This window comes from Cibotium barometz, chromosome 12, assembly GCF_041138505.1.
Source record: "Cibotium barometz isolate CiBa-2024 chromosome 12, ASM4113850v1, whole genome shotgun sequence".
NCBI lineage: Eukaryota > Viridiplantae > Streptophyta > Polypodiopsida > Cyatheales > Cibotiaceae > Cibotium > Cibotium barometz.
The window spans coordinates 25,293,034-25,319,556 of record NC_141057.1 but is presented as its reverse complement, the minus strand read 5'-3'; the positions used below and the strand labels follow the sequence as shown (position 1 = coordinate 25,319,556).

Genomic DNA, 26,523 nt, shown 5'->3' with positions numbered 1-26,523 from the left:
TTTTTTTACATATCATCTCTATTTTGGTTAAAGAATGTGTTTTTAGAAAAAAAAAACTATCTTTATCTTTTTCGTACATGTTAATCAAACAAAATTTTTGTGGGCTATATTTTTAAAGCCTTGATGTGGTTCTATGCAGGAAGAGAGAGAGAGAGGGAGATTTTGCTCAGAGACTTTTTGCGATTTGGGCCGACTGGTACTATTTACCCGCCGGATAGAGAACAAGATTGAAGCCCTCTAGAAACCATGTGGTAGAACCCAGAGAGTACCAGATCGAGAAGGAGGCATACCCGAGATAGCAATGACATTAAGTGTGGAGGTTGGGTGGATGAGCATCAAAGAAAGCCCTAATTGGTGATTAACTCTCTAGATTTGCATAATTGTACTAGCGATTATTATTATTTTTGGATTGATTAGACTTCGAAACAATCATAGATATTGGATAAATCTCTTCTTTCTTATAAAGTGTGAAGTAATTTGTTAGATCTGGTCAGGTGCTATTATTTTGAATATTTGATAAATATTATGAATTTTTATGATTAACTAAATGGAACAAAATATGGGATATATTACATCTTAGCCCATTAAATACCAAAGGTAGAAGAAGAATCTAGAGTGGATAATATTACGGTGATATGTAGCTTTTCCAACATTGACTATGCTGCTCATTCATTTGCTCCTTAGGCTCCAAACGTTGAGAAGAAGGAGATAACTGAAATGAATGATGCGCTTTTCTATATATATGCAATGATGCTATGGTGAGCCAAGCTTATGCTATCTACATGCATATCTAGATCTTCACAACTTCATATATGCCCCATAGCTGTTGGATGATTGGTTCCCCATGCCCTAACCTAATGTGATGCATGTCCTAAATGTTGTTGATGCCTTGTGTATTGTAGTAGGCGCTGTAACAATAGCACCATACAATGTTGCACATGCTATAACTACTGTGATTTAAGCTTGTTAACATTAATTTAACTGCTTGGTAAATGTTGGATTAATGTTTGAATGCCTAGAATGCCATGTCACCTATAAAGTCAATATTAGTTAAAATGGGAAAAATCCCTCAAAATGGGAATGTATTTAAAAAATTTGTTTTGGCCATAACTTGCACATGCAAACTCCAAATTTGTCGGACAAAGTAGATCTAGATTCTACTTTTCAAGCTCTTTCCAATGATATGTCACATGAATATGTTTTGACAAACTTTTGGATGAGTTTACCATACCCCCACTTTTCTCATGGGAATGAGATTTTTCCCACTTTATCTAATATTGACTTTATACACCAACTAGGTGTGCACGTGACATTGACTAGGTCTGGTCGGGTAGCAAAAAAACAGGCGCTCTTGGCTAGCAATCTACTACAACCAACCAGGGAAAAGACTATAGAACCCCCACATGGAGCAAAACTAGGAAAAATGGACAATGAGGAAAAAATGAAGAAACTCCTACACGGGCAGGCACACCCACAATAATGGCCACCACTCCCAACTACAACTGAGTAATATGTACAGACAAGAGATAACTGCTAACATCCCCTCTTAGCTCATGGATGCGGAACCAATCCTAGTGAGCTAGAGTGCTGACAGAGAATCCGCTGAGGTAGAAGCTTCATGAAGAGGTCCGCCATATTGTCCTTCATTGAACAAAAGACTAGCAAGATGTCACCAACGAAAATCTTCTCTCTAAAGGTATAGTTTCGGTAAGAAGATTTTGATTGAGGTAGAGCAATATTAGAGCCTTGTAGTTGTTGATGCCTTCATGTATCTTGCATATGAATTGATTATGACCTAGAATAAGGTAGTGTAACTTAGACAAAGTTGTGATTTGGAATGCAATACCACCATCAAGGTTGTTGAGTGGCAAAGACAGCCAAGTGAGGTTACTGATCCTAGCTATGGTATCGAGCAAAGGCCCACTGAGTGCATTTGCCCCTAGATCTAGTGCTTGCAATAAGGTCAATGAGCCCAAGGTGCTTGGTATAGTGCTAGTCAAGTTGTTTTGTTATAAGTACAAGGATCCGAGGCTTTCGCAAGCTCCAATCTCAATGGGAATGCTTCCAATTATGCGGTTTCCAAAAGCAAAAAATAGGCCAAGATCTTGAATACTATGATATCCTGCAATAAGGTGCCATTAAGCTGATTCACTTGAAGCTGTAGTGTCACAAGGTTGGTGGAGTTGTACAGGGAGGTGGGAATGGGGCCATTTAGAGAGTTCAAGAAGAGCCTTAGATCGGTGAGAAGTTTCACATTCCCAATTTCTAAGGAGATATAGCCTTCTAGCTTGTTTTGATCAAGGTAGAGGGCAGAGAGACTGCAGCAATTTCTAAGTGGGGGGAATGGTGGTTGTTAGATTGTGAACTTTCCCAACTCTGGGGGTATGGGATTGCTAAGATCATTACGAGAGAGGAGAATGTGAGGAACAAAGGACGACAGGACCAAATGTATGAGAGATCATAGCAAAACAACACAGCATGAAATGGGTGAGTGAGTGTATATATGATGGTGAGTGAAAATATGTACAAGAGGTCCTCTAATGTGAGGAGAATTTGAGTAGAAGACCATTGCAGAAGCAGAGATGATGTCACAGTTGAAGCACGGTCAATGAACGAAGGCTCGCATTGATGTGAGGCAAAGGCACTCCGTGAGATGGTCGGCGTCGAAGGCTCGCATCGGTGGATGTAGAGGAATTTCAAGGTGGTAGTGGGCAGAGGAAGATGAAGTGAGGATGATATAGATGTTGATGCAAACTCTAGTGATAAGGGTGCTAAACTCTAGTGATAAGGTGTTCTGGTACCTAAAAAGAGCAGAGAGGGCTGCCATCCCGAGTGGTGCAAGCTTTGGTGACAAGGGTGCTACAATACCTGAGGGGTGGTTTGTGAGATGGTGAGCAGAGATGGTTGCTATCCCGAGAGTTAAACTGTTTAAGAAAAATGATGATATGTTGTAGAAGAGAGTGGGATGTTGTCCCAAGATGTGTACTGATGCTAAAATGTTGATGTGTTGTACAACAGCATAGAGTGGGTTGTTGTTCCAAAAGAGTGAACTGAAGATAAAATGCTAATGTGCTGAAGTGTAGCTATATAGGATATCCTCATCATTCATCACATTGTACCGCTCCATTGACCATATCAGGTACCATGTGATTATCTGTTGCTATGTTGTCGGTGCCTACATATCATCTGCTTCATCATCATCGGCTACTATCAGCTCTAGCACACCAGTGTTTCACATCATCTCATGGGATAGTAGCCCTCTCTGCTACATAGAGCATACTATCATTTCATATCAGTTCATGGGACAAGATCCCTCTGCCTACATATCATCTGCTTCATCATCATCGGCTACTATCAGCTCTAGCACACCAGTGTTTTACATCATCTCATGGGATAGTAGCCCTCTCTGCTACATAGAGCATACCATCATTTCATATCAGTTCATGGGACAACATCTCATGGGATAGTAGCCCTCTCATGGGATAGTAGCCCTCTCTGCTACATAGAGCATACCATCATTTCATATCAGTTCATGGGACAACATCTCATGGGATAGTAGCCCTCTCATGGGATAGTAGCCCTCTCTGCTACATAGAGCATACCATCATTTCATATCAGTTCATGGGACAACATCCCTCTCTACTACATAGAGCATACTATTGTTTTACATTAGCTCATGGGACAACAGCCCTCTCTGCTACACTTCAGCACATTAGCATTTTATCTTCAGTTCACTCTTTTGGAACAACAACCCACTCTATGCTATTGTACAACACATCAGCGTTTTAGCATCAGTACACATCTTGGGACAACATCCCACTCTCTTCTACAACATATCATCATTTTTCTTAAACAGTTTACCTCTCGGGATAGCAGCCATCTCTGCTCACCATCTCACATCATCGGGACAGTAGCCATCTGTGCTCCTTACCACCCCTTAGGTATTATAGCACCCTTGTCACCAAAGCTTGCACCACTCGAGATGGCAGCCCTCTCTACTCTTTTTAGGTACCACAACACCCTTATCACTAGAGTTTAGCACCCTTATCACTAGAGGTTGCATCAACATCTGTATCTCATCACTTCATCTTCCTCTGCCCACTACCACCTTGAAATTCCTTTGCATCCACTGACGCGAGCCTTTGACACCGACCACCTCACGGAGTGCCTTTGCCTCACATCAATGCGAGCCTTCATTCATTGACCGTGCTTGAACTCTGACATCATCTCTGCTTCCGCATTGGTCTTCTACTCAGAGTCTCCTCACATTAAAGGACCTCTTGTACATATTTTCACACCATCATATATACACTCACTCACCCATTTCATACTGTAAGTCAATATTAGATAAAGTGGGAAAAATCCCATTCCCATGAAAAAAGTGGGGGTATGGTAAACTCATCCAAAAGTTTGTCAAAACATATTCATGTGACATATCATTGGGAAGAGCTTGAAAAGTAGAATCTAGATCTGCTTTGTCCGACAAATTTAGAGTTTGCATGTTCAAGTTATGGCCAAAATAAAATTTTTAAATACATTCCCATTTTGAGGGATTTTTCCCATTTTATCTAATATTGACTTCTGTGTTGTTTTGCTATGATCTCTCATACATTTGGTCCTTCATCCTTTTTCTATCACATTCTCCTCTCTCGTAATGATCTTAGCAATCCCATACCCCCCGAGTTGGGAAAGCTCACTAACCTTATAGATCTACTTATGAATGACAACAATCTAACAACCACCATTCCCCCCACTTAGAAATTGCTGCAGTCTCTCTGCCCTCTACCTTGATCAAAACAAGCTAGAAGGCTATATCTCCTTAGAAATCGGGAACGTGAAACTTCTCACCGATCTAAGGCTCTTCTTGAACTCTCTAAATGGCCCCATTCCCACCTCCCTGTACAACTCCACCAACCTTGTGACACTACAGCTTCAAGTGAATCAGCTTAATGGCACCTTATTGCTGGATATCATAGTATTCAAGAGCTTGGCTTATTTTTTTTTCTTTTGGAAACCGCATAATTGGAAGCAGTCCCATTGAGATTGGAGCTTGCGAAAGCCTCCGATCCTTGTACTTATAACAAAACAACTTGACTAGCACTATACCAAGCACCTTGGGCTCATTGACCTTATTGTTACAAGCACTAGATCTAGGGGCAAATGCACTCAGTGGGCCTTTGCTCGATACCATAGCTAGGATCAGTAACCTCACTTGGCTGTCTTTGCCACTCAACAACCTTGATGGTGGTATTGCATTCCAAATCACAACTTTGTCTAAGTTACAATACCTTATTCTAGGTCATAATCAATTCATAGGCAGGATACATGAAGGCATCAACAACTACAAGGCTCTAATATTGCTCCGCCTTAGCCAAAATCTTCTTACCGAAACTATACCTTTAGAGAGAACATTTTGGTTGGTTACATCTTGCTAGTCTTTTGTTCAATGAAGGACAATACGACAGACCTCTTTATGAAGCTTCTACCTCAGCGGATTCTCTGTCAGCACTCCAGCTCACTAGGATTCGTTCCACATCCATGAGCTAAGAGGGGATGTTAGTAGTTATCTCTTGTCTGTACATATTACTCAGTTGTAGTAGGGAGTGACGGCCATTATTGTGGGTGTGCCTGCCCGTGTGTAGGAGTTTCTTCATTTTTTCCTCATTGTCCATTTTTCCCAGTTTTGCTCCATGAGGGGGTTCTGTAGTCTTTTCCATGGTTGGTTGTAGTAGCTTGCTAGCCAAGAGGGCCTATTTTTTTGCTAGCCGACCAGACCTGGTCAATGTCACGTGCACACCTAGTTGGTGTATAGGTGACATGGCATTCTAGGCATTCAAGCATTAATCCAACATTTACCAAGTAGTTAAATTAATGTTAACAAGCTTAGATCAGAGTAGTTATAGCATGTGCAACATTGTATGGTGCTATTGTTGCAGCACCTACAACAATACACAAGGCATCAACAACATTTAGGACATGCATCACATTAGGTTAGGGCATGGGGAACCAATCAGCCAATAGCTATGGGGCATATATGAAGTTGTGAAGATCTAGACATGCATGTAGACACCATAAGCTTGGCTCACCAGCATCATTCCATAGAAGACAAAGAAAACAAGTGAAGAAGTGTATGTAAAAGCTAACATGATGGTTGTGATTAGAGAGATAAAATGATGGTTGTGTTTAGAGAGGGAGAGAGAGAGAGAGACGGGGAGCACGGGTGGGTTATTTCTCGGCAGTGAAATCAATAATCAACGAAATGACCTTACTTGAATATTTATTTATTCGTCGCCTATACACTACTTTACAAAAAAGAAAACCCTGGATTACTGCATTGTATGCCATCCTAGAGACAGAACTCAACACTTCTCTGTTGTGGGCAGGCCTACACATCAAAACTTGTGCAAGGTGAACTCTAAAAGGGTTTATCCCCCCCAAAAAAAAGAATGGTTCTCCCTTCCCATATTGCACCACAAGAAGCTCCTAATAACTGTGCTCAGTGTCCAGCCCCTAATTCCTTCGTTAACTAACAGCTTAGAGCTAAGCATTCCTGTTGCAGGCTGTTGCCGGCGTTTTTAGTTGGACTTGTACTCGGGGTATGATGCTGTTGCACATGATCTTGTAGCCAAGGGTGAGCCTGCAGGTCCCTGAGTCTCATCTATCTGTAGGGGTTCCGCTGCAGCATTCCCTTGATAAGCTCCTTGGCTGGGGCTGAGATGGACGGCCAGGGCTCCCTCTTCAGATCCAGCCTCCCTCGCTTCACGGCCTCGAAGATGTCCGCGGTGGTATCCCCGTCGAAGGGCGGATAGCCACACAGCAACATGTGGAGTAGCACGCCCAAGCTCCACACGTCCACCTTCTGGTCGTGGGTGCCGGTGAGCAGGATCTCGGGAGCGAGGTAGCATGGCGTGCCCTCCACGTCGTCGACTCGGGGGGGTCACTATATGTAGAATACCCCTATCGCGTGCGTTCAAGGCCTATATTTTAAATCCCTTATCTGTGAATTTTTTTATCCATATAATATCCCCTTTTCTTTATGAATCTGTAAATTCTTTTGAAAAAATTTTAAATCATACCCTTATGTAAATATATTTCTGTAAGTTTCATAAATTAAAAATATGCTTCTGTTGAACGCACGTGATATTTACATTTTTTTGTGAGTGACCCCCCCGAGGTCGTCGAAGACTCGACGGTGGGAGAAGTCAGCAGAGGCGCCGAAGTCCGCGAGCTTGAGGTGGGAGTAACTTCTTCCTCGATCAGCGAAGAGCACGTTCTCTAGCTTGAGGTCCCTGTGCATGACACCTTGGTCGTGGCAGAAGGACACCCCACTCACGATGGCCGCGAAAGCCTCAGCTGCCTGGGACTCCGGCAGGCGCCCATTGCTGGTGTTGTCCCTGAGATGCTCGAGCAGGTCTCCTCCCTCGCACAGCTCCATCACCACGTGAACGCACTCCTCGTCCTCGAAGCTCTCTTCCAGCCGAACCACGTTGGGATGACCCTTGAGCCTTTCCAGCGTCGCAACTTCCGTGCGCACATGGCGAAGGGCGCTCCCTGATTTGCGCACGGACTTGCAGGCGTACTGCTGGCCCGTGCGCTTGTGCGTGCACAGCCTCACAATGCCATCCACGCCCTCGCCCAACTGGCGGCCCAGCGCATAGGAGGAGCAGCTACTGCTGCTTTTGTTACTTTCCATGTACGTACCTAAACTGTGCAAGATGATGAGAGAGAGCGTATGAGAAAGAAGTACACGATTATAGAAGGCAAAGAAAGGTGAAGAATCGCAAAGGATAAGATGGCAGAGACACAGTCGAGGTACTTTATATGTAGACAGACAGCAGTCGGACTTTCGTCGACGAGTCAAGCGGCCCGCATGGGCGACTCGGCGGACCGACAACATCATCCCTCCCTGATCGTCAACGTTCAAAAATTACACAGTTTCTCCAAGGCCTTGTAAATTGTAACCAAACTAACAAACCTTCGACTCCAAACAAAAACTCTCGAGAGAAGTGCTTGTAGATTGTAAACAAACTAATAAAGCTTCGACCCCAAACAAAAGTTCAAACACAAACTCTCGAGAAGTAGTAAGCAGAGGGACCCCTCTCCGTGAGGGACTTTGTATTTCTCAAAACCACCCAAAAATCCAAGTGGCTTTCCCCTAAATCTAACCCTCTTCCTCATCCATCACTACCCCGATGATGCAATTCTCTCATCTTCGAAGCCCCAAAACCACCTTTGTTTTACTCCTCTGCTTGGCTTCACCTCTCTTCTTGCGTCGGGCGCACAAAACTCATCCTTGACTACTTTTTCGTAGCTGCGCAATTTGGCCACCTAACGGTCTTTATTGAAGCTTTAGTATATAAACCTTTCAAGGCTTTAAAACCTTAAAGCTTTTAAGCTTTTCTAAAGGCTTTCAATGCCCTCGACCCCCGACTCAGTTTTTGTAAATTTTTCCTTTCTCAGAAATTTATGAGAAATTCCAAATTGCTTTTAGCTGTCCAAAAATACTTCTTTTTGCCTAAAATTCCCTTTTTAGCCTAAAAATTACACAAAAATAACCATTAAAATTTCCCCATAGCTTTTACGACAAAGCGACCATGTTATCGACCACTTATGCATGCTCCCGGGATTAAATCAAGGTAACATTATTTATTATTTCTTTTCGAGACTAACATATTTGCAAATTTCTTTTCGTCATAATATTTAGTACACAATCACAAAATGACTCTTCCATCGTGTTAAAACCCTAAGATCTCTCTAGATAATTGTTATGCATAAAACATGCATAAATCAGGCATAAACTCAACCACCCAACCACCCCCGGAGCCCAAGGGATGCACACATGAATAATGAATGAAATACATCATACCTCTACCTTGATGTCCCATACCATCAAGAGGTATAACACAATCCAATAGCATATAGCTAAAGTGTGAAATGGTAGAAGAGTAGATATGAACCTCTACACAAGAGAGTATAACATAGCCTTGGCCTCATGGAGCCCAAACCTCCAAGCCTCCAAGCCCCCTTGAGTGTGCCCCATGCCCCTATTATATAGGAGGACTCTCAAGTGACTCTTGACTTTCCATTCCTCATGTGTGACCCTTGGATGCCTGACCCTAACCTTAAACCTTAAGGTTAGTCCTAACCCATGCTCCACTAGAGCTTGTTGCCATGCTCCCATGCTCACAAGCCTAATATGGGTTAGCCTCCTAGTATATGCACACATAATGTGTATATAACATAGCACACATAATGTACATATAACATACTTCCCCTCTCTCAAAACATTGCACTCTTGCAATGAAAAGAAGGAGAACTGCGCTGAACAATCTCAACCGACTCCCAAGTCGAATCCTCAATTTCCCTATCTTTCCACCTAATTTTAACCTCAGGGATTAGTCAACTACAAAGTTTCCTTTCCCTGGATTCAAGTACCTTATCAAGTTCATGTGGAACATAGGATAATTCATCGACTTCAACGAATTCTTGAGGAGTAACTGTGTCATCCTCACCTCCTAGTTTCCCTTTCAATCTATCGATATGAAAGACTGGATGAACTCTAACAATTGGAGGTAGTTTTAGTTCATATGCAACCGTGCCAATCCGATATATAACTCGAAATGGACCACAATATTTAGGAGATAAATTCGAGCATTTTCCCATTGACAAAGTCTGAAAATCTTTAGAAACATTAAAATAAACTAACGCTCCTGGTTCAAAAGACCGAGATGAGCGTCCCCTATCAGCATAAAACCGTGCCCTACCATGAGCACTCCTGATAGAATCCCGAGCTTCGGTCAGAATTTCCTACATATCTCGCAAGAAATCCCTCGATGCATCAAGCTCGATGTCCTTAAGACTGACATCAATAGGTGCCCTGAGTTGATACCCATACATAAGTATGCACGGACTAAAATAATAGCCGTAAATTTAGAACTGTTATAGGCAAATTCCATCATTGAAATATTTTCCAATATGATGATTTTCTAGAGACATGCACGAAGCATATACTCTACAATCTGATTCATACACTCTGTTTGCCCATCAGACTACTGCGGATGATCAGAACAATTCACATTCAAATTAACTTCCTCGTTGTAAACCATTCGGAATAAAGTAGGAAAACATGGCATTATAACAGCAGAAACCAGGGATTCATCGGCGCCCCGACATATCCACATCTGCATATGGAATAATCAACATCTCGAGTTACCCATATCAACATAGAAAGTCATCAACGTCTCGATGAGTCACATATGTCCATCCGTAAACCTATCAGGTTGATTGTGTAAATCACCTAAAGTACGGAACTAGAGAAAGAAATGCCAACAAAGGAAGAATCCAAATTTCCTTATCCGAACACAACAAGATAAACTTGTTTGAACTCTAAAGAAAGAGATTTCAACAAGTGAAAATGCCGATGAGATTACCCTCATCAAAACATGCAGGCTATAGATAAAAGAAATTTATCTAGAGAATGCCCACACTATAACTTCTAGTGAATTTAGAAAATAAGATTGTCTTTGAATGTTGAGGTCAACATGCTAAGTGATGTAAGCAAAGCAACAATCTTGAGCCCAAATTATACCATAAGATAATATATGTGAGGGATCACTAGCGTCCCATACCACCATGATACCACTCATACATATCTTAACAATTTGAAACTCCCTAGTATGCCGTCTAGGAAATATGAATAAAAATCCTGTATAAAAGGAATAAAATGGCCTTATCCAGACTTTCACATACTAAACCTGTCTCTATATACTTGAGACTACATCAAGGAATAACTCCTTCTGAGTACATCATCAGAAAAGAAATTGAATTATTGGCGCCTTTCTAATGATAACTACCCAAAACACAATAAAGTTAGGGTAGAAAAATAACTCACCTAGATATATAAACAACTAGGTATCCGAGTTGGAATATATACAAGAGTATAAGAAATATACTCCAAAATTATGTGCAAAAAACGAAGGCAAATGCTACCTTCAAAGCACATGTAAATATTCAAAAGATCAAAAGATCCTTATAAAACCATGGATAAAAGCATAGAAGCTCCTTAAATCCATAAATAGCATAGTTGATCATAAGAATCAATGCATACCATCTAATGGACATTAATCATGCCAAAAGAAGCATTAAAATTGGTGGCCAACTCATCAATCTGGAGCATATGAACATTGTGTTGTTCAAATAAAACTCCAAAGTAAGAAAGTGAAACACATGTGTGTCGCACTCAATAAAAAACCCCTAGACACAAGTGATCTAGGCAAAACCTGATGAGTCCATATAAAACTTGGAAAACATCCAATAAAAATCCACCAAAACTAACCGATCAACTAACCCATGATAGAGGCTTAAGAAATTAAGCACAAGCCACACTTAAATAAGTGCAAAATAAATTATCATGGAAAAGTGTCAAAGGTGAAACACACTTTGAACGTAAATTATAGCCATCAAAAGAAATTAAGGAACATGTCCAAAAAGAATGGCTAAAAAATGGTAAAAAATCATGAATACATCGTTTAGAATTAATCCAAACATAAATATCCATTAATACGAGATATAATCATATTAATAATATGCGAATAACACGCATCTATCTAATGTCAGTACGAGAAAACATACTTCAACATTAAATAACCCTCGAAAATATTAAATTCTCGAGAAAAAGAATTATCATGATTTTTTTCTAATTTTTTCTAATTTATAGGATCTCAAAATATGATAATTTTGAATTCTACGAAACCTATCTTATGGCATTCCAAACCTATATTTTTCCAGAAAATTTTTAGCAATTAAATTTGCCAAAATACCATTGATATTTAAAAAATATCAATTTTTAGGATTTCTAAAAATAATTTCAGAATATTCCTAATTTTCCCTGAGAATCCCATCGTTCACGAAATTTCCAATTCCGCCCGATAATTCTCAAATCCAATGAAAATTTTTAATTTTAATAGATTTTTCTAATTTTCTGGGTCAAAAAATATATTTTTAAAGGAATTTGAATGGTCATGAGCGCCCGAATGGACACACCACATGCCAAACACCAACCCCACATTTTTTCCAAAATTTAAAATAATCTTTGTCTAATTTTCCACTAATTTTCAGGAATTTTTTGAAATTTTTAAATTATCCCGAACGCATTTAGAATACGAACGGTCAAAAAATTTCAGAATTCCAACGGTTTTCCCAGAATATGGAAAGCCAAAAGTTTTGGGAAAATGAAAAGACAAAAAAAATCGGAATGTGAAAGGTCAAAGGTTTCCGGAATACGGAAGGTCAAAAGTTTTTCCGGAATTCGGAAAGCCAAAAGGTTTTGGGAAAACGGAAAGCCAAAGGTTTTCCGGAAGTTGAAAAGCCAAAATTTTTCAATAAAAATTTTCCAGGAATTTTCAGAGATTTTTTAACCTCAAATTCCAATTTTTCTGAATTTTTCAGGCTTTTTCTAAGCTTTTTTTTTGAAATAAATCCAAAAGCTTTTTTTTTTAAATAAAAAACTCATTTTTTTAAAAAATAAAAAAATGAAAAAAAAAATAACTTTTATGGCTTATAGCCAACTTGATTTTTTTAAGGGGGGGGGTGATTTTTTTCGCCCGCCGGCTGCAGCGCAGCCCCCCCTCCGGCCGCCTGCGCCAAAAAAAATGAGAGAGGGAGTGAAAACTCCCTCCTCTTTCCTCTTCTCCCCTCTTTCCTCTCCCTCTTCTTCCTTCCAATCTCTTTCTCCTCCCCTCTGTTAATCACAGATTACTTTAATCCATGATTAAAGTTTTTAATTAAACTTTCTTTAATCATAATTATCATTAATTATGATTAATGTTTAAAAAAATCATTTTGAAGAGATTCTCACAGAAAAAAGAAGGAAAAATCAGATTTTGAGAGATGGAGAGAGTCCCACGCACACGGGAGAGCATCTCATGCATCAACACGCTGTCCCCTATTGAAGTTCAGTAGAAATTGACAAAAATTTGATCGCATTCCCGCGGAAAAAACCCGCAAAAAATGTATAAAAATACATTTTTAATCAAAAAAATGCTCAAAAAATTCCTAAAAAATTAGGAAAAATTTCTAAAAAATTCTAGAAATTCAGGGAATCCATCCTACAAAAATATCCACCATAAACCATATGGTATTTTTGTAAAAAAATTCCATTAATACTTGATTTTAACCATAAAAAATAGGGAAAAATAGCATTAACTCACGGAATTTCCCCGCAACGTCGATTCGTCCATTGAATTGTAGTAATACATGTTCCAATCACCAAATCGATGATCCATGTGCAATTCATCAACACAAATCAACAAAAAATAACATTTTATTAGTAAATATTAAAATTTACTAAAAAAAATCAACAATTAAATAGAGATTGCTCTGAGACCACTGTTAAAACCCTAAGATCTCTCTAGATAATTGTTATGCATAAAACATGCATAAATCAGGCATAAACTCAACCACCCAACCACCCCCGAGCCCAAGGGATGCACACATGAATAATGAATGAAATACATCATACCTCTACCTTGATGTCCCATACCATCAAGAGGTATAACACAATCCAATAGCATATAGCTAAAGTGTGAAATGGTAGAAGAGTAGATATGAACCTCTACACAAGAGAGCATAACATAGCCTTGGCCTCATGGAGCCCAAACCTCCAAGCCTCCAAGCCCCCTTGAGTGTGCCCCATGCCCCTATTATATAGGAGGGCTCTCAAGTGACTCTTGACTTTCCATTCCTCATGTGTGACCCTTGGATGCCTGACCCTAACCTTAAACCTTAAGGTTAGTCCTAACCCATGCTCCACTAGAGCTTGTTCCCATGCTCCCATGCTCACAAGCCTAATGTGGGTTAGCCTCCTAGTATATGCACACATAATGTGTATATAACATAGCACACATAATGTACATATAACACATCCCCTCACAATCCACATCAACCATCCGAACATCTACAACTCATGGTAGAATGTATGCGACTCACTTATATATCCACACGCAACGCACACTTGCTTGAGGCATTGCTAAACATCTTTAATGAACAAACCTGAAGACGAATGGTCAAAGATCTCAACGAACGATCATGATGCATGTTTTGTCGTGATCTCCATTAGCAACGCTCAATATTTCCTCCCAATATTTAGTTTTGTCAACTCATGGAGCAACACGAGATCATATTCGGATAGAGAATCAAAGACGACATCGCCATAGCCCAAAGATCTCAACGAATGATCATGATGCATGTTTTGTCGTGATCCCCATTAGCAACACTCAATATTTCCTCCCAATATTTAGTTTTGTCAACTCATGGAGCAACATGAAATCATATTCGAATAGAGAATCAAAGACGACATCACCATAGCCCATGAACACTTTTTATCTCACTTACATTTCCTTCAATCATCACACTTTACCCCTGAAAAGATATTTATCACGATGCATACACATGTCTTTCGAGGATTATAGAATCACACTTTTATTTTGTAGCACATCAACCACACTTGGAGATGACAACTCTTTTACTCCAATTTTCATTTCACATATCATTATAGCATCAAACTAATTCATAATACTTAGACATCCCTTTCTTGCATATATTTTTGAATTATTAACCTTTTTCGTCAAAACGTTAGACAATAATAACAAGCAAAGGTAATATTTATCGTAGATATTTAATCAAGTATGAAGGCCACCCCATCAAAGATTCTTGATGGCTACCAGGTCATACCCTCGCCACCTATCCATTGTGATTGCATCTTATGTTCATACTAGCTCATGATAATTATTTATGATTTTATGAGCAATTGAGAACAATTACTTGTTACCCCGGGGCATGTTGTAGGGAGTTAATTCATGAAATATATATTCTCACATTTATCATTATTTATAAATTGGAGTTAATATATGAAATATGTATTCTCACGTTTTCCATTTTTATAAATTCTCTTGGGATGCCTTTCTAAATCTACGATGATCGTAGTTTACTTGATGCATACGTAGGTGAATTTGTACATGTGTACATTGTCGTGATATTATAAGTGTAACCACTATGTGGATGGCATTATTTTGCTTTGGGATATTTTATTTTGGATGCGCCTTTTTATATCATCTACCAGGATTAATGTGCTTGATCAAGCTATGTGCACTGGTACAATGTCTACCAGGATTAATGTATTTAATTAGCTGTGTGCACTGGTATGATATAATCAAAATTAATGTGCTTAATAGGCTGTGTGCAGTGATGATGACTAATATTATTTTGGATGAAGGTAATGATTGAGTGACTGATTATGTGTTAATGGTGGAACATGTGTTGGACCACTATGAGATATTTTGGAAGACATGTGAACACCTTTAATGGTTTCATATTTTGTTATCAATATTTTTGTAAGGCTAAGGCTTCATACCTTTGTACATACCAAATAGTATTTTATGCCCAAGACTTTATATCATTGCTTGCTATATTTTTGTAGAGCTGGCATGCTCATAAACTCATAAGCACTTGTGCTTCCAATAGGCCTAAAATTACACAAAAATAACCAACAAAAGTTCTAAAAATTCCCCATAGCTCTTGCGACAAATTGGCCATGTTATAGACCACTTACACATGTTGGGTTAAATTCAAGTAACTATTTTTCATTATTTCTTTTTAAGCCTTACATATTTGTAACTTTATTTTTGCCAAAATATTTAGTACATAATCGCAATGACTCTTCCGTCGCCTCACAATCTATGACAACCATCCAAACTTCTACAACTCATGGCAGAATGTATGTGACTCGCTTATATATCCGCATGCAATGCACACTTAATCAAGGTATTGTTACACATATTTAACGACAGACCTGAAGACAAATGGTCAAAGATCTGGACAAACGATCATGAAGCATGTTTTGTCATAATCGCCATTGGAAACACTCACATATTTCCTCCTAATATTCAATTTTGTCAAGTCATGGAACAACACGGAATTATTCACGGATACAGAATCAAAGACGACATCACCATAGCCCATGAACCCTTTTTTTCTCACTTACATTTCCTTCAATCTCACTTACCCCCCCGCCCCCTAAAAAGATATTTATCGCGATGCATACACATGTCTTTCGAAGATTATAGAATCACACTTTATTTTGTAGCACATCAACCACACATTTGAGATGATAACTCTTTTACTCCAATTTTCTTTTCACATATCATTATAGCATCAAACTAATTCATAATACTTATACATTCTTTTCTTGAATACATTTTTGAATTATTAACCTTTTTTTTAATAACTTTCAACAACAATAATAAAGGTAATATTTACCATTGGATATTTAATCAAGTATAAAGGCCACCCCATCAAAGATTCTTAATGGCTACCTCATCATGCCCTCGTCGCCACCTATCCATCCGTGATTCCATCTTATGTTCATACTAGCCCACACTACTACAAAAGATGACTCATTTTCGACACTTGGTATTTGACGATTTACGCGCCGTCGATATGTGCATCGATATAAACATCAAAATGAGCGTCGAAATGAATGTCCGAATAAGCGTCGAAATAGGTATCGAAATTTTAAATTTTCTTATTTTTAATTTCTTAAAAATTTGATTGTGCAAAAAAAGAAAACATTGACAAAAACCAAGTATTTGTTAGTAAATAACATTGAGATAAAATGTTATAGCTCATCATCGACTCTCTCATCCTCAGCTAGATCCATGGCTTCAAATACATCTATTTCTAAAAATACCTCTCCATGTGCATCTTCATCAATAGGTGTAGCCTCCGAATCGTCCTCTTCTATTTCAAGCATTAGAGATGGTTGTGTTGAAAGTTGTTCTTAGTTCTCTTCTTCGAATTCTGGATTAGTTATTGTGTTTGCTTCTGTTCAAGTGCTAGAAATTGTTGAATTACTATACCTTCATTTGATCCTTCTTCTAGTTGTTCAACTCGATCAATATCTATTTCTTGTGCTTCTTGAGTGGGTTCCTCAACCTCTACTTCATCTGAAATTTCCATATCTTCAAATATTATTTACTTTGTGGATCAATTTGGATTACAAACAACCACGTATGATCTCTCGGGTCCACCTTGAAGATAACCTACGGTGACAATGCTTTGGTAGCACAAATGTGTCCCTTTGGTTTGTCCATATCTTTGTGGAGTCTACTTGAATAAATCCGCTCTTATCTCTGTGCATGGTTGCTTGTGGTCCTTAAGTCACTACCTTGAACGTCTTCACATCAAAAATGAACATAGAAAACTTTCTGAACCCAGTTCCTTGATAACGTGTTGTATCGTTCCACAGTAATCAAGCATGCCAACTTCACAACTTAGATCACTTGCACTAGAACGACTTTCTTGCATGAAATTTGTGTTGACACTGCAATCAAATGTTGTTCTCTTCTTATCTATTTGCTCCACTCAAAAGACACGACCGCATGACCAAAGTGCACCAATTTGTGATATTGCAAGCAAAAGAAGATCATGAGATTATATCAAGAACAAAAACTTATACAAGACTATGTCTTACGGTTTCTTGTGTACATATAAAAACTCACTTACATGGTAATCACAACCATATGCGAGCTCCTCCTCCTCCTCGTTGCTTATAACCTCACCACTCTGTTTTTCTTGTTGCATGATTTGTTGAAGACATCTACTAGAACGAAATTCTGGAAGTTGAGAAAATGAATCTGGGTATGGCAATGCTCTAGTTGTTCGACTATTGCTAAAATTCAAACGATCTCGGTCTCTTTCCTTCTTTGCAACCCTATATCTCTCGATCCGTTTCTGCATAGCACTTAAGTTGAGGATGCAAAATTTATTAATCTTCTCTCGCAATGCCATATCCATTGTTCTCTAAAGCCCTTGTCCCCTTGAGGATCTTCCCCAACAAGCTGATCATCCTCTTCTTGTGTCCACAATCGTGGCATATCAGGGTTTGACGTACTAAGAAATTATGTTATGTATACGAGAGATTCAAGCCATCCCATTGAACAAAACCTTTCAATGTCTTCATAATCTCTCGAGGAAAAACATCCATCGACTATGAACAATACCTCCTATAGCAACCTTGTTAACCACATGAACAAGCAGGTACAATTGAATGGTCAAGAAGCTTGTTGGAAAGAATTTCTTTGCCATTGTAAATGCTTCAATGGAGTTTAGACGAGCTGCTTCCAACGTATTTCTTATAATCTCCTTCTTTGATATCCATCGTACCACTGCACTAATCTTGTATATTGTCGCTCTTAGGTCTTCACCAAGGCAATCCTTAATGGCTATTGGCAGCACAAACTATAAGATTTGTGCCAGTCATGAGACTTCAAGCCACTAAGCTCTTCATCCTTTGTGAATGATCCCTTCAAGCAATGCATACAACTAGTGGGAGTACAAAACTCACTTATGCACTTCTTTACATGCCGCTGCTCTTCTTTCGTTAAGACCCAAGGTGCTCTAGGGAGAATCACTTTCCCATCAGGTCTGCTCCGCGGCCATAAGTGTTGCACATGCGATCCACCTCTTGTAGATCATCCCTTTGTGCCTTGCTCTCTTTAGCACCATTGATGGTTTTCCAAAGCATATCGGCTATGTTCTTGAAAATGTGCATAGGGTCAAGATGATGATTGACTAAAAGATCAATCCAGTGATGCAAGATGGATAGCCTTTTCATTCTGTGGGGGTGAACAACTTGGATCCACTTCCCATTCCCTCCTCCAATCACTTGTCTTTAGCACACGAGGAGGCCTCCCTAGAAATCTCTCTCTCGCAACTCATGGTTGTCGGGGAGATACTTTTTGTGGCCTTCGTAGACAACCTTCTTCAAAGCTATTGAGTATCAAGCCTCTAATCTAGGCCCACATAACCAGATATTGAAAGCCTTGCCAAGCATGCTAATCATTATGATGAGATATGCAAATAATACAAAATGATTAAAATTGTAAAATTAAATCAGATCAAGAAATCTAAAAAACAATTAACTTACCAAAGCACTCTCCATAGAGCTCAGCCAATCATGCATGGTCCACATAAGTATTCCTTGCACTGTTGCATCCCTGTATCCAAAACCCTTAGATGCATCATGAACTTGGATACCATCCATAACGTCTGTAGCTCATCAACTAATGGAGTCAAGTAGACGTCCATGTTCTTAACCTTGTACTTCACTAGAACTATGAAGGAAAGTAAAATGTGCCTAGTAATAGATTTGTATAAGGGGGTAGTTAACTTTATTGTTAGAGACAAGAACTAAAGAAAGATAGATCATAATAAGAGGAACAAAGTCTGTGTTCAGATCATTTGGAGATTCCTCATGGTTTGGTCGATATTTTGCAAAACAAATCTGACACCACTTTCGAGTGTTTTTTTTACATATCATCTCTATTTTGGTTAAAGAATGTGTTTTTAGAAAAAAAAACTATCTGTATCTTTTTCGTACATGGTAATCAAACAAAATTTTTGTGGGCTATATTTTCAAAGCCTTGATGTGGTTCTATGCAGGAAGAGAGAGAGAGAGGGAGATTTTGCTCAGAGACTTTTTGCGATTCGGGCCGATCGGTACTGTTTACCCGTCGGATAGAGAACAAGATTGAAGCCCTCTAGAAACCATGTGGTAGAACCCAGAGAGTACGAGATCGAGAAGGAGGCATACCCGAGATAGCTGTGACATTAAGTGTGGACAAGCATCGGAGAAAGCCCTAGATTGGCTAGATTTTTTGTTGGTGATTAACTCTCTAGATTTGCATAATTGTATTAGCGATTATTATTATTTTTGGATTGATTAGACTTCGAAACAATCATAGATATTGGATAAATCTCTTCTTTCTTATAAAGTATGAAGTAATTTGTTAGATCTGGTCAGGTGCTATTATTTTTGAATATTTGATAAATATTATGAATTTTTATGATTAACTAAATGGAACAAAAATTGGGATGTATTACATCTCAGCCCATTAAATACCAAAGGTAGAAGAAGAATCTAGAGTGGATAATATTACGGTGATATGTAGCTTTTCCACCATTGTTGAAATGAGTTAGAAAAGGTGTTCGGCTTCCCGCTCTCCTCTAATTGTGATAAATATAGAAATCATGTCATTTCCATTATAGGACCTACCTTGTAGAAGAAACGCCTAGAATCAAAGATGATTTTCTTAGATGTTCATAATCCACCACTGCTTTTACCACTCTTTTGCTTCTTAACCGTGAGTCGGCAGGTCCATACACACAAGAAGAGAATTCAAATAGGACAGGATTGTCCATTAATATGAGCATGGAAAGATGAAGAAATCCCATCATGTCGAGAATAAGAAACCATGGAATGGATAGGCAAAGCCCCATCATGTATAAAAACATCATGAAGATCATCATGGACCATAATGGCATCATCAAGAAATATATCATGAAAATCAGCAACATGTGAATCATCAATATCGCATAAAACAGCAGCATGTCAATGCTCATTGTGAGGTGAAAAAAAGAAAGAAAACCGGGCCTCTACAGCTCTTCCACCTCGCAAACTTGGAATAACACACATGAACGGGGGCACTACCAGCCCCACCGGCTGGAACACTCCTCACTCTTCACCACCCAACCCACGCCAGACAGACAGCACCAAACAGGGGCACCATAGACAAAGATAAACACCCAGCAATATATTTCCAGAAAACACTTCATACAAGCTTCTCCCGACACAGAAGCCTTACTCACACAACTCACAAACACTTACTCAGACCTGTCAGCTGAGGATACACCACATCCCCAATCACCACAAACCTCTCACCTGCCTGCTGTACCAATCACACCAGAATGAACCCGGCCACTCACTCTAGAGGGCGCCCACACTAGCTACCTGTCAACTCTCTGCAGCCCATCTACTCTGCATGTGTCGTCAGCAGCAGCTCGACCATCATCTCTCTCTCTCTCTGTGCTGATCCTCTGTCAGCTCGCAACAAACCCACTTCCTCTTGCAGCTTATCTGCCCTGCCTACCGGCCCACCACCAAGCAGCAACACTGTCCCCTCTGTGCTTCACTCGGCACCCTGCTCTGTCCACAACCCTGTCTTCAGCACCTACCTGTGCTTTCACATCCGGCTTCACCCATGCGGCCCTCTCTGCCTCTGCGTTGAAACCCTCTTCACTTACGCAGCCCACACCAGCCCTCGTAGATCACCTGTCCACAACCACACTTCCAGCTCATTCTCATCACCTCCAAGGCCTCCCAGTACCTCTACGCCGCGAGGCCACCCACTTACATGTCCTCTCTACTCTCGCCTAGCCCCTTAGTGCTCGCCAGCAGCCATACACAAAAGCCTCCTGTCCTCTGGCAGCTCTCCTCGTGTCAGTCAGCTGCGCTACCCACTTCTCTTCTGCGCATCCAACTGCTGTTCTGCCCACAGTCTCCTTTGCTACCACCACAGACGACGCCCTCTGCAACTGACGTACCCAGCCGCCGCTGCAGCACCTCCTAGCCTGCTAAATCCAGGGCTCTAGTCACCAGCCGACGGCTCTCCACACTACCTCTTCTCTTGCGCTGGCAGCCACGCCATCCTCTGCAATTGTGAGCTCTCCAAGACCTAACACCTTCACCAGCCCACGCTCAGCTTCTCTGCGCACTCACTACAGTCACCTAGATGCCACCTTTCCCCTTCATCTCTGCGCCACACAGACGCTAACCAGCCTTGCCTTCTCCTCTCGCACTTGCAGCAACTGTGCTGCTTTTTGACGTGCCAGCCGCCAGCCGCACCTTTCTCTGTCAGCAGCTACGCTGCTCTTCACAACGGGAGGTCTCCAGCTGCTACACGACGAACACACACCCCAGCTGCGCCTGCTCTGCAACACCTGCAGTTGCGCCCAAGAGAGCCTCTTTTGCTCTGTCTTCCAGCCGCGCCCGAGAGCAGACCAAACAAGGCGACTTTTTATTTTCTGTCTTCGCCAGCTTTCCGCCAACTTCCAGAAGGTGCGCTGGCAGCCACTCTTTCCTCCACGTAGCTTTTCAATAATTAGCTATATTGATTATTTTATTATTATTTTTTTGTAAGGCCTAATGGATGGCCACCCTCACTCTCTTCACACCAATGCTAATGGTTGCATACACTATTTCAAATGCAACTTAGTGCCCGCGGCCCTTGGACGCATACACATTTCAAGGCAACATTAATCCCCCATGCTTCCACATCTTCAAACACAACCAGGTGCCCATTGTATTTTGACGTGCCCACCCATATCAAGCGGCCGAATAGCTGAAACCATCTCCATCGAACCATGTTCCGGACAGGCCTGCAACAAGCCCAAGACAAATCCGTCCACCCTGTACACCTGGCAACGCTCTCCAAATCAAACTCTCCACACAAGCCATGCACACGTATGTACACAAGCCATTAAAACCACTCAAAAAAACGCCTGACATACTTTGCCACCCCCCCATCTGCTAGAGCATTCATGCTGAGCAGCAAAAGCATATGTCCAGTAGCTATCCACCAGGATCAAAAGGGAACATCTGCTCACCATCCCATTCCCCAGCATCTCTGAAACACCATGGCTTTTTCACTGTATACCATACATCAACCATAGCCACAAAATCATTTCCATTCATCATCATCAGCATTTACAGACTCTGACCACATCAAGCCTTTGCTCTTCACCCACAACCAACCTCCTCGTTTTCAAAACCTGTGGCATTCCTGCATCTAGCATCCCATCCATCAATACCAATGAAGGCCAGGTTCCAGCATCTTGACCTTTCTGCACACTAAAATCCACATCCTCTCCAATGGGAGTGTCCACCAGCACTTCCAGCTCCTGAAATTCAGGTATCTCTTCACAACCATACAGCTCAGCTTGTTCAGAATCCTTATCCTCCATGGACTTTGCTTTTAGCATCTCAGCAACCCGCAAAGAAGCCTTTGTCACACTCTCGACCATATTTGCATCCATCTCCACCTCTGGCTCCTGTTCATCAAGGCTAGCAACTTCCCAGATATCATCCTCAGGCACAATACTTTCCTCACAATGCCCTTCATCAGTCAAATCCACATGCATACCTTCTTGAGTGCTGCCAACCCCCCTGGTATCATCGTCCAAAGACTCCCCAGCACGTAATGCATCCCAGCACGTAATGCATCCACATCATCCATTCCAGCTGTCCAAGAAAATCCATAATGATAGGATCTTCCTCCACGCTCTCCACATCTGCATCACAAGCCATCTTCACTTCATCAGAAGTCTGTACCCCATCCTCCTCCCTTGCAGAATCTGGCAAAAAATCATACTCTAAGCATCCTGTATCCAGCTCCTTTTCCTTCTCATCATCAGCCAATCCCAAGGCATCATCCCCTTTGCTTCCCTGTGCATGCATATCATCCAAGTCCAAATGCAAATGATCTTCAATAGAACCTTTCAAATCACTGTCCTGTACAGCTATGACCTCCCTATCCAGAGAAGAATCCACTGGCAACTTCTCATCTGTACTTTGCTCCTTCACCTGCTTTTCATCGACCTTCTTTTCATCCACCTGCACATGCTTAAAAAACTTTGGAAAAAAATCAGAAGGCACATAAAACATCCCCCTTTGCACCTGTATCGGCCTTTGAGGTTCCTGTCTAATCAGACTTTGCATAGGACTCTTATCCACCTCAACCAAATTTACCTGCATATCCCTTGCAGCAGACACAACACCTTCATACGGATAAATACCCATCTCCATCTACTCCATACGGATAAATACCCATCTTCATCTACTTCAAAATCTTGCCTTCCTTTTCCCTAGCAACCCTAACTGCATCATCAAATGACTTGGGATTCTTTAACTCAACCCTGACCCTCAAATGAGGTAGCAGACCATCAATAAACAAGCTCTTCTTTAGAAACATAGGAGGAATTTCTTGCTTTAATGTCATACACCACTTATCCCACAAACATATAAATACCTTCACAAAATCATCCCCAGTGATTGCCCACGAACCTGCTTCAAGATGCTCAGCTCCTGCCAAAGCACACTAGGATCCTCCGCTTGCTGAAAACGCTCCAAAAGGCCTTCCTTCAATCTCTCCAAGGTCAAAACACCAGCATCCTGTGCTTCAAAATCCTTAAGCCAGCTTCGGGCATCTCCCTTCAAGAAAATCCTTATTAACTTCAAAACCTGCTCTTCATCTGTCACGTGGTTGCTAATGCATGCCAACTCCATCTGCTCCAAAAAGTCACACACATCTTCACCCTCCCTGCCATGAAACTCCGGATAGGACCACATCATGACATCCTGTAACAATCCCTGAGCTCTCCTCAGGGATTGAAACACACGCCCTTCTTGGCAAAGAACAATGCCAGAGCAACTCCTCAGTGGGGGCACCAGAAGGATGTGAGGTGAAAAAAAGAAAGAAAACCAGGCCTCTACAGCTCTTCCACCTCGCAAACTTGGAATAACACACACGAACGGGGGCACCACCACAGCCACCACCGGCTGGAACACTCCTCACTCTTCACCACCCAACCCACGCCAGACAGACAGCAGCAAACATGGGCACCATAGACAAAGATAAACACCCAGCAATATATTTCCAGAAAACACTTCATACAAGCTTCTCCCGACACAGAAGCCTTACACAACTCACAAACACTTACTCAGACCTGTCAGCCGAGGATACACCACATCCCCAATCACCACAAACCTCTCGCCTGCCTGCTGTACCAATCACACCAGAATGAACCCGGCCACTCACTCTAGAAGGCGCCCACACCAGCTACCTGTCAACTCTCTGCAGCCCATCTACTCTGCATGTGTCGTCAGCAGCAGCTCGACCATCATCTCTCTCACAAACACTTACTCAGACCTGTCAGCAAAGGATACACCACATCCCCAATCACCACAAACCTCTCGCCTGCCTACTGTACCAATCACACCAGAATGAACCCGGCCACTCACTCTAGAAGGCGCCCACACCAGCTACCTGTCAACTCTCTGCAGCCCATCTACTCTGCATGTGTCGTCAGCAGCAGCTCGACCATCATCTCTCTCTCTCTCTGTGCTGATTCTCTATCAGCTCGCAACAAACCCACTTCCTCTTGCAGCTTATCTGCCCTGCTACTACCGGCCCACCACCAAGCAGCAACACTGTCCCCTCTGTGCTTCACTCGGCACCCTGCTCTGTCCACAACCCTGTCTTCAGCACCTACCTGTGCTTTCGCATCCGGCTTCACCCATGCGGCCCTCTCTACCTCTGCGTTGAAACCCTCTTCACTTACGTGGCCCACACCAGCCCTCGTAGATCACTTGTCCACAACCACACTTCCAGCTCATTCTCATCACCTCCAAGGCCTCCCAGTACCTCTACGCCACCAGGCCACCCACTTACATGTCCTCTCTACTGTCGCCTAGCCCCTTAGTGCTCGCCAGCAGCCATACACAAAAGCCTCCTGTCCTCTGGCAGCTCTCCTCGTGTCAGTCAGCTGCGCTACCCACTTCTCTTCTGCGCATCCAACTGCTGTTCTGCCCACAGTTTCCTTTGCTACCACCACAGACGACGCCCTCTGCAACTGACGTACCCAGCCGCTGCAGCACCTCCTAGCCTGCTAAATCCAGGGCTCTAGTCACCAGCCGACGGCTCTCCACACTACCTCTTCTCTTGCGCTGGCAGCCACGCCATCCTCTGCAATTGTGAGCTCTCCAAGACCTAACACCTTCACCAGCCCACGCTCAGCTTCTCTGCGCACTCACTACAGTCACCTAGACGCCACCTTTCCCCTTCATCTATGCGCCACCACAAACGCTAACCAGCCTTGCCTTCTCCTCTCGCACCTGTAGCAGCTGTGCTGCTTTTTGACGTGCCAGCTGCCAGCCGCACCTTTCTCTGTCAGCAGCTACGCTGCTCTTCACACGGGAGGTCTCCAGCTGCTACACGACGGACACACACCCCAGCTGCGCCCTGCTCTGCAACACCTGCAGTTGCGCCCAAGAGAGCCTCTTTTGCTCTATCTTCCAGCCGTGCCCTCGGGGGGGTCACTATATGTAAATCCTCTATATCACGTGCGTTCAAGGCCTATTTAAAAAGTCCCTTATCTGTGAATTTTTTAGTGAATATAATGTATCCTTTCCTATTCAAATCTGTAAATTTTTTTTAAAATACAATAAATAAATCCCCTCTGTAAATATATTTCTGTAAGTTTTAAATATTTAAAATGTCCTTCTGTTGAACCCACGTGATACTTACATATTTATACGAGTGACCCCCCCGAGGCCGTGCCCGAGAGCAGACCAAACAAGGCGACTTTTTATTTTCTGTCTTCGCCAGCTTTCCGCCAACTTCCAGAAGGTGCGCTGGCAGCCACTCTTTCCTCCACGTAGCTTTTCATCAATTAGCTATATTGATTATTTTATTATTATTTTTTTGTAAGGCCTAATGGATGGCCACCCTCACTCTCTTCACACCAATGCTAATGGTTGCATACACTGTTTCAAATGCAACTTAGTGCCCGCGGCCCTTGGACGCATACACATTTCAAGGCAACATTAATCCCCCATGCTTCCACATCTTC

At 41.6% G+C, this 26,523-nt stretch overlaps 1 pseudogene; it reads right to left on the bottom strand.

The window, feature by feature from the left end:
* Positions 1-6,658: 6,658 nt before the first annotated feature.
* On the bottom strand, positions 6,659-7,693 carry LOC147633213 (calcium-dependent protein kinase 7 pseudogene; annotated as a pseudogene).
* Positions 7,694-26,523: the final 18,830 nt, after the last annotated feature.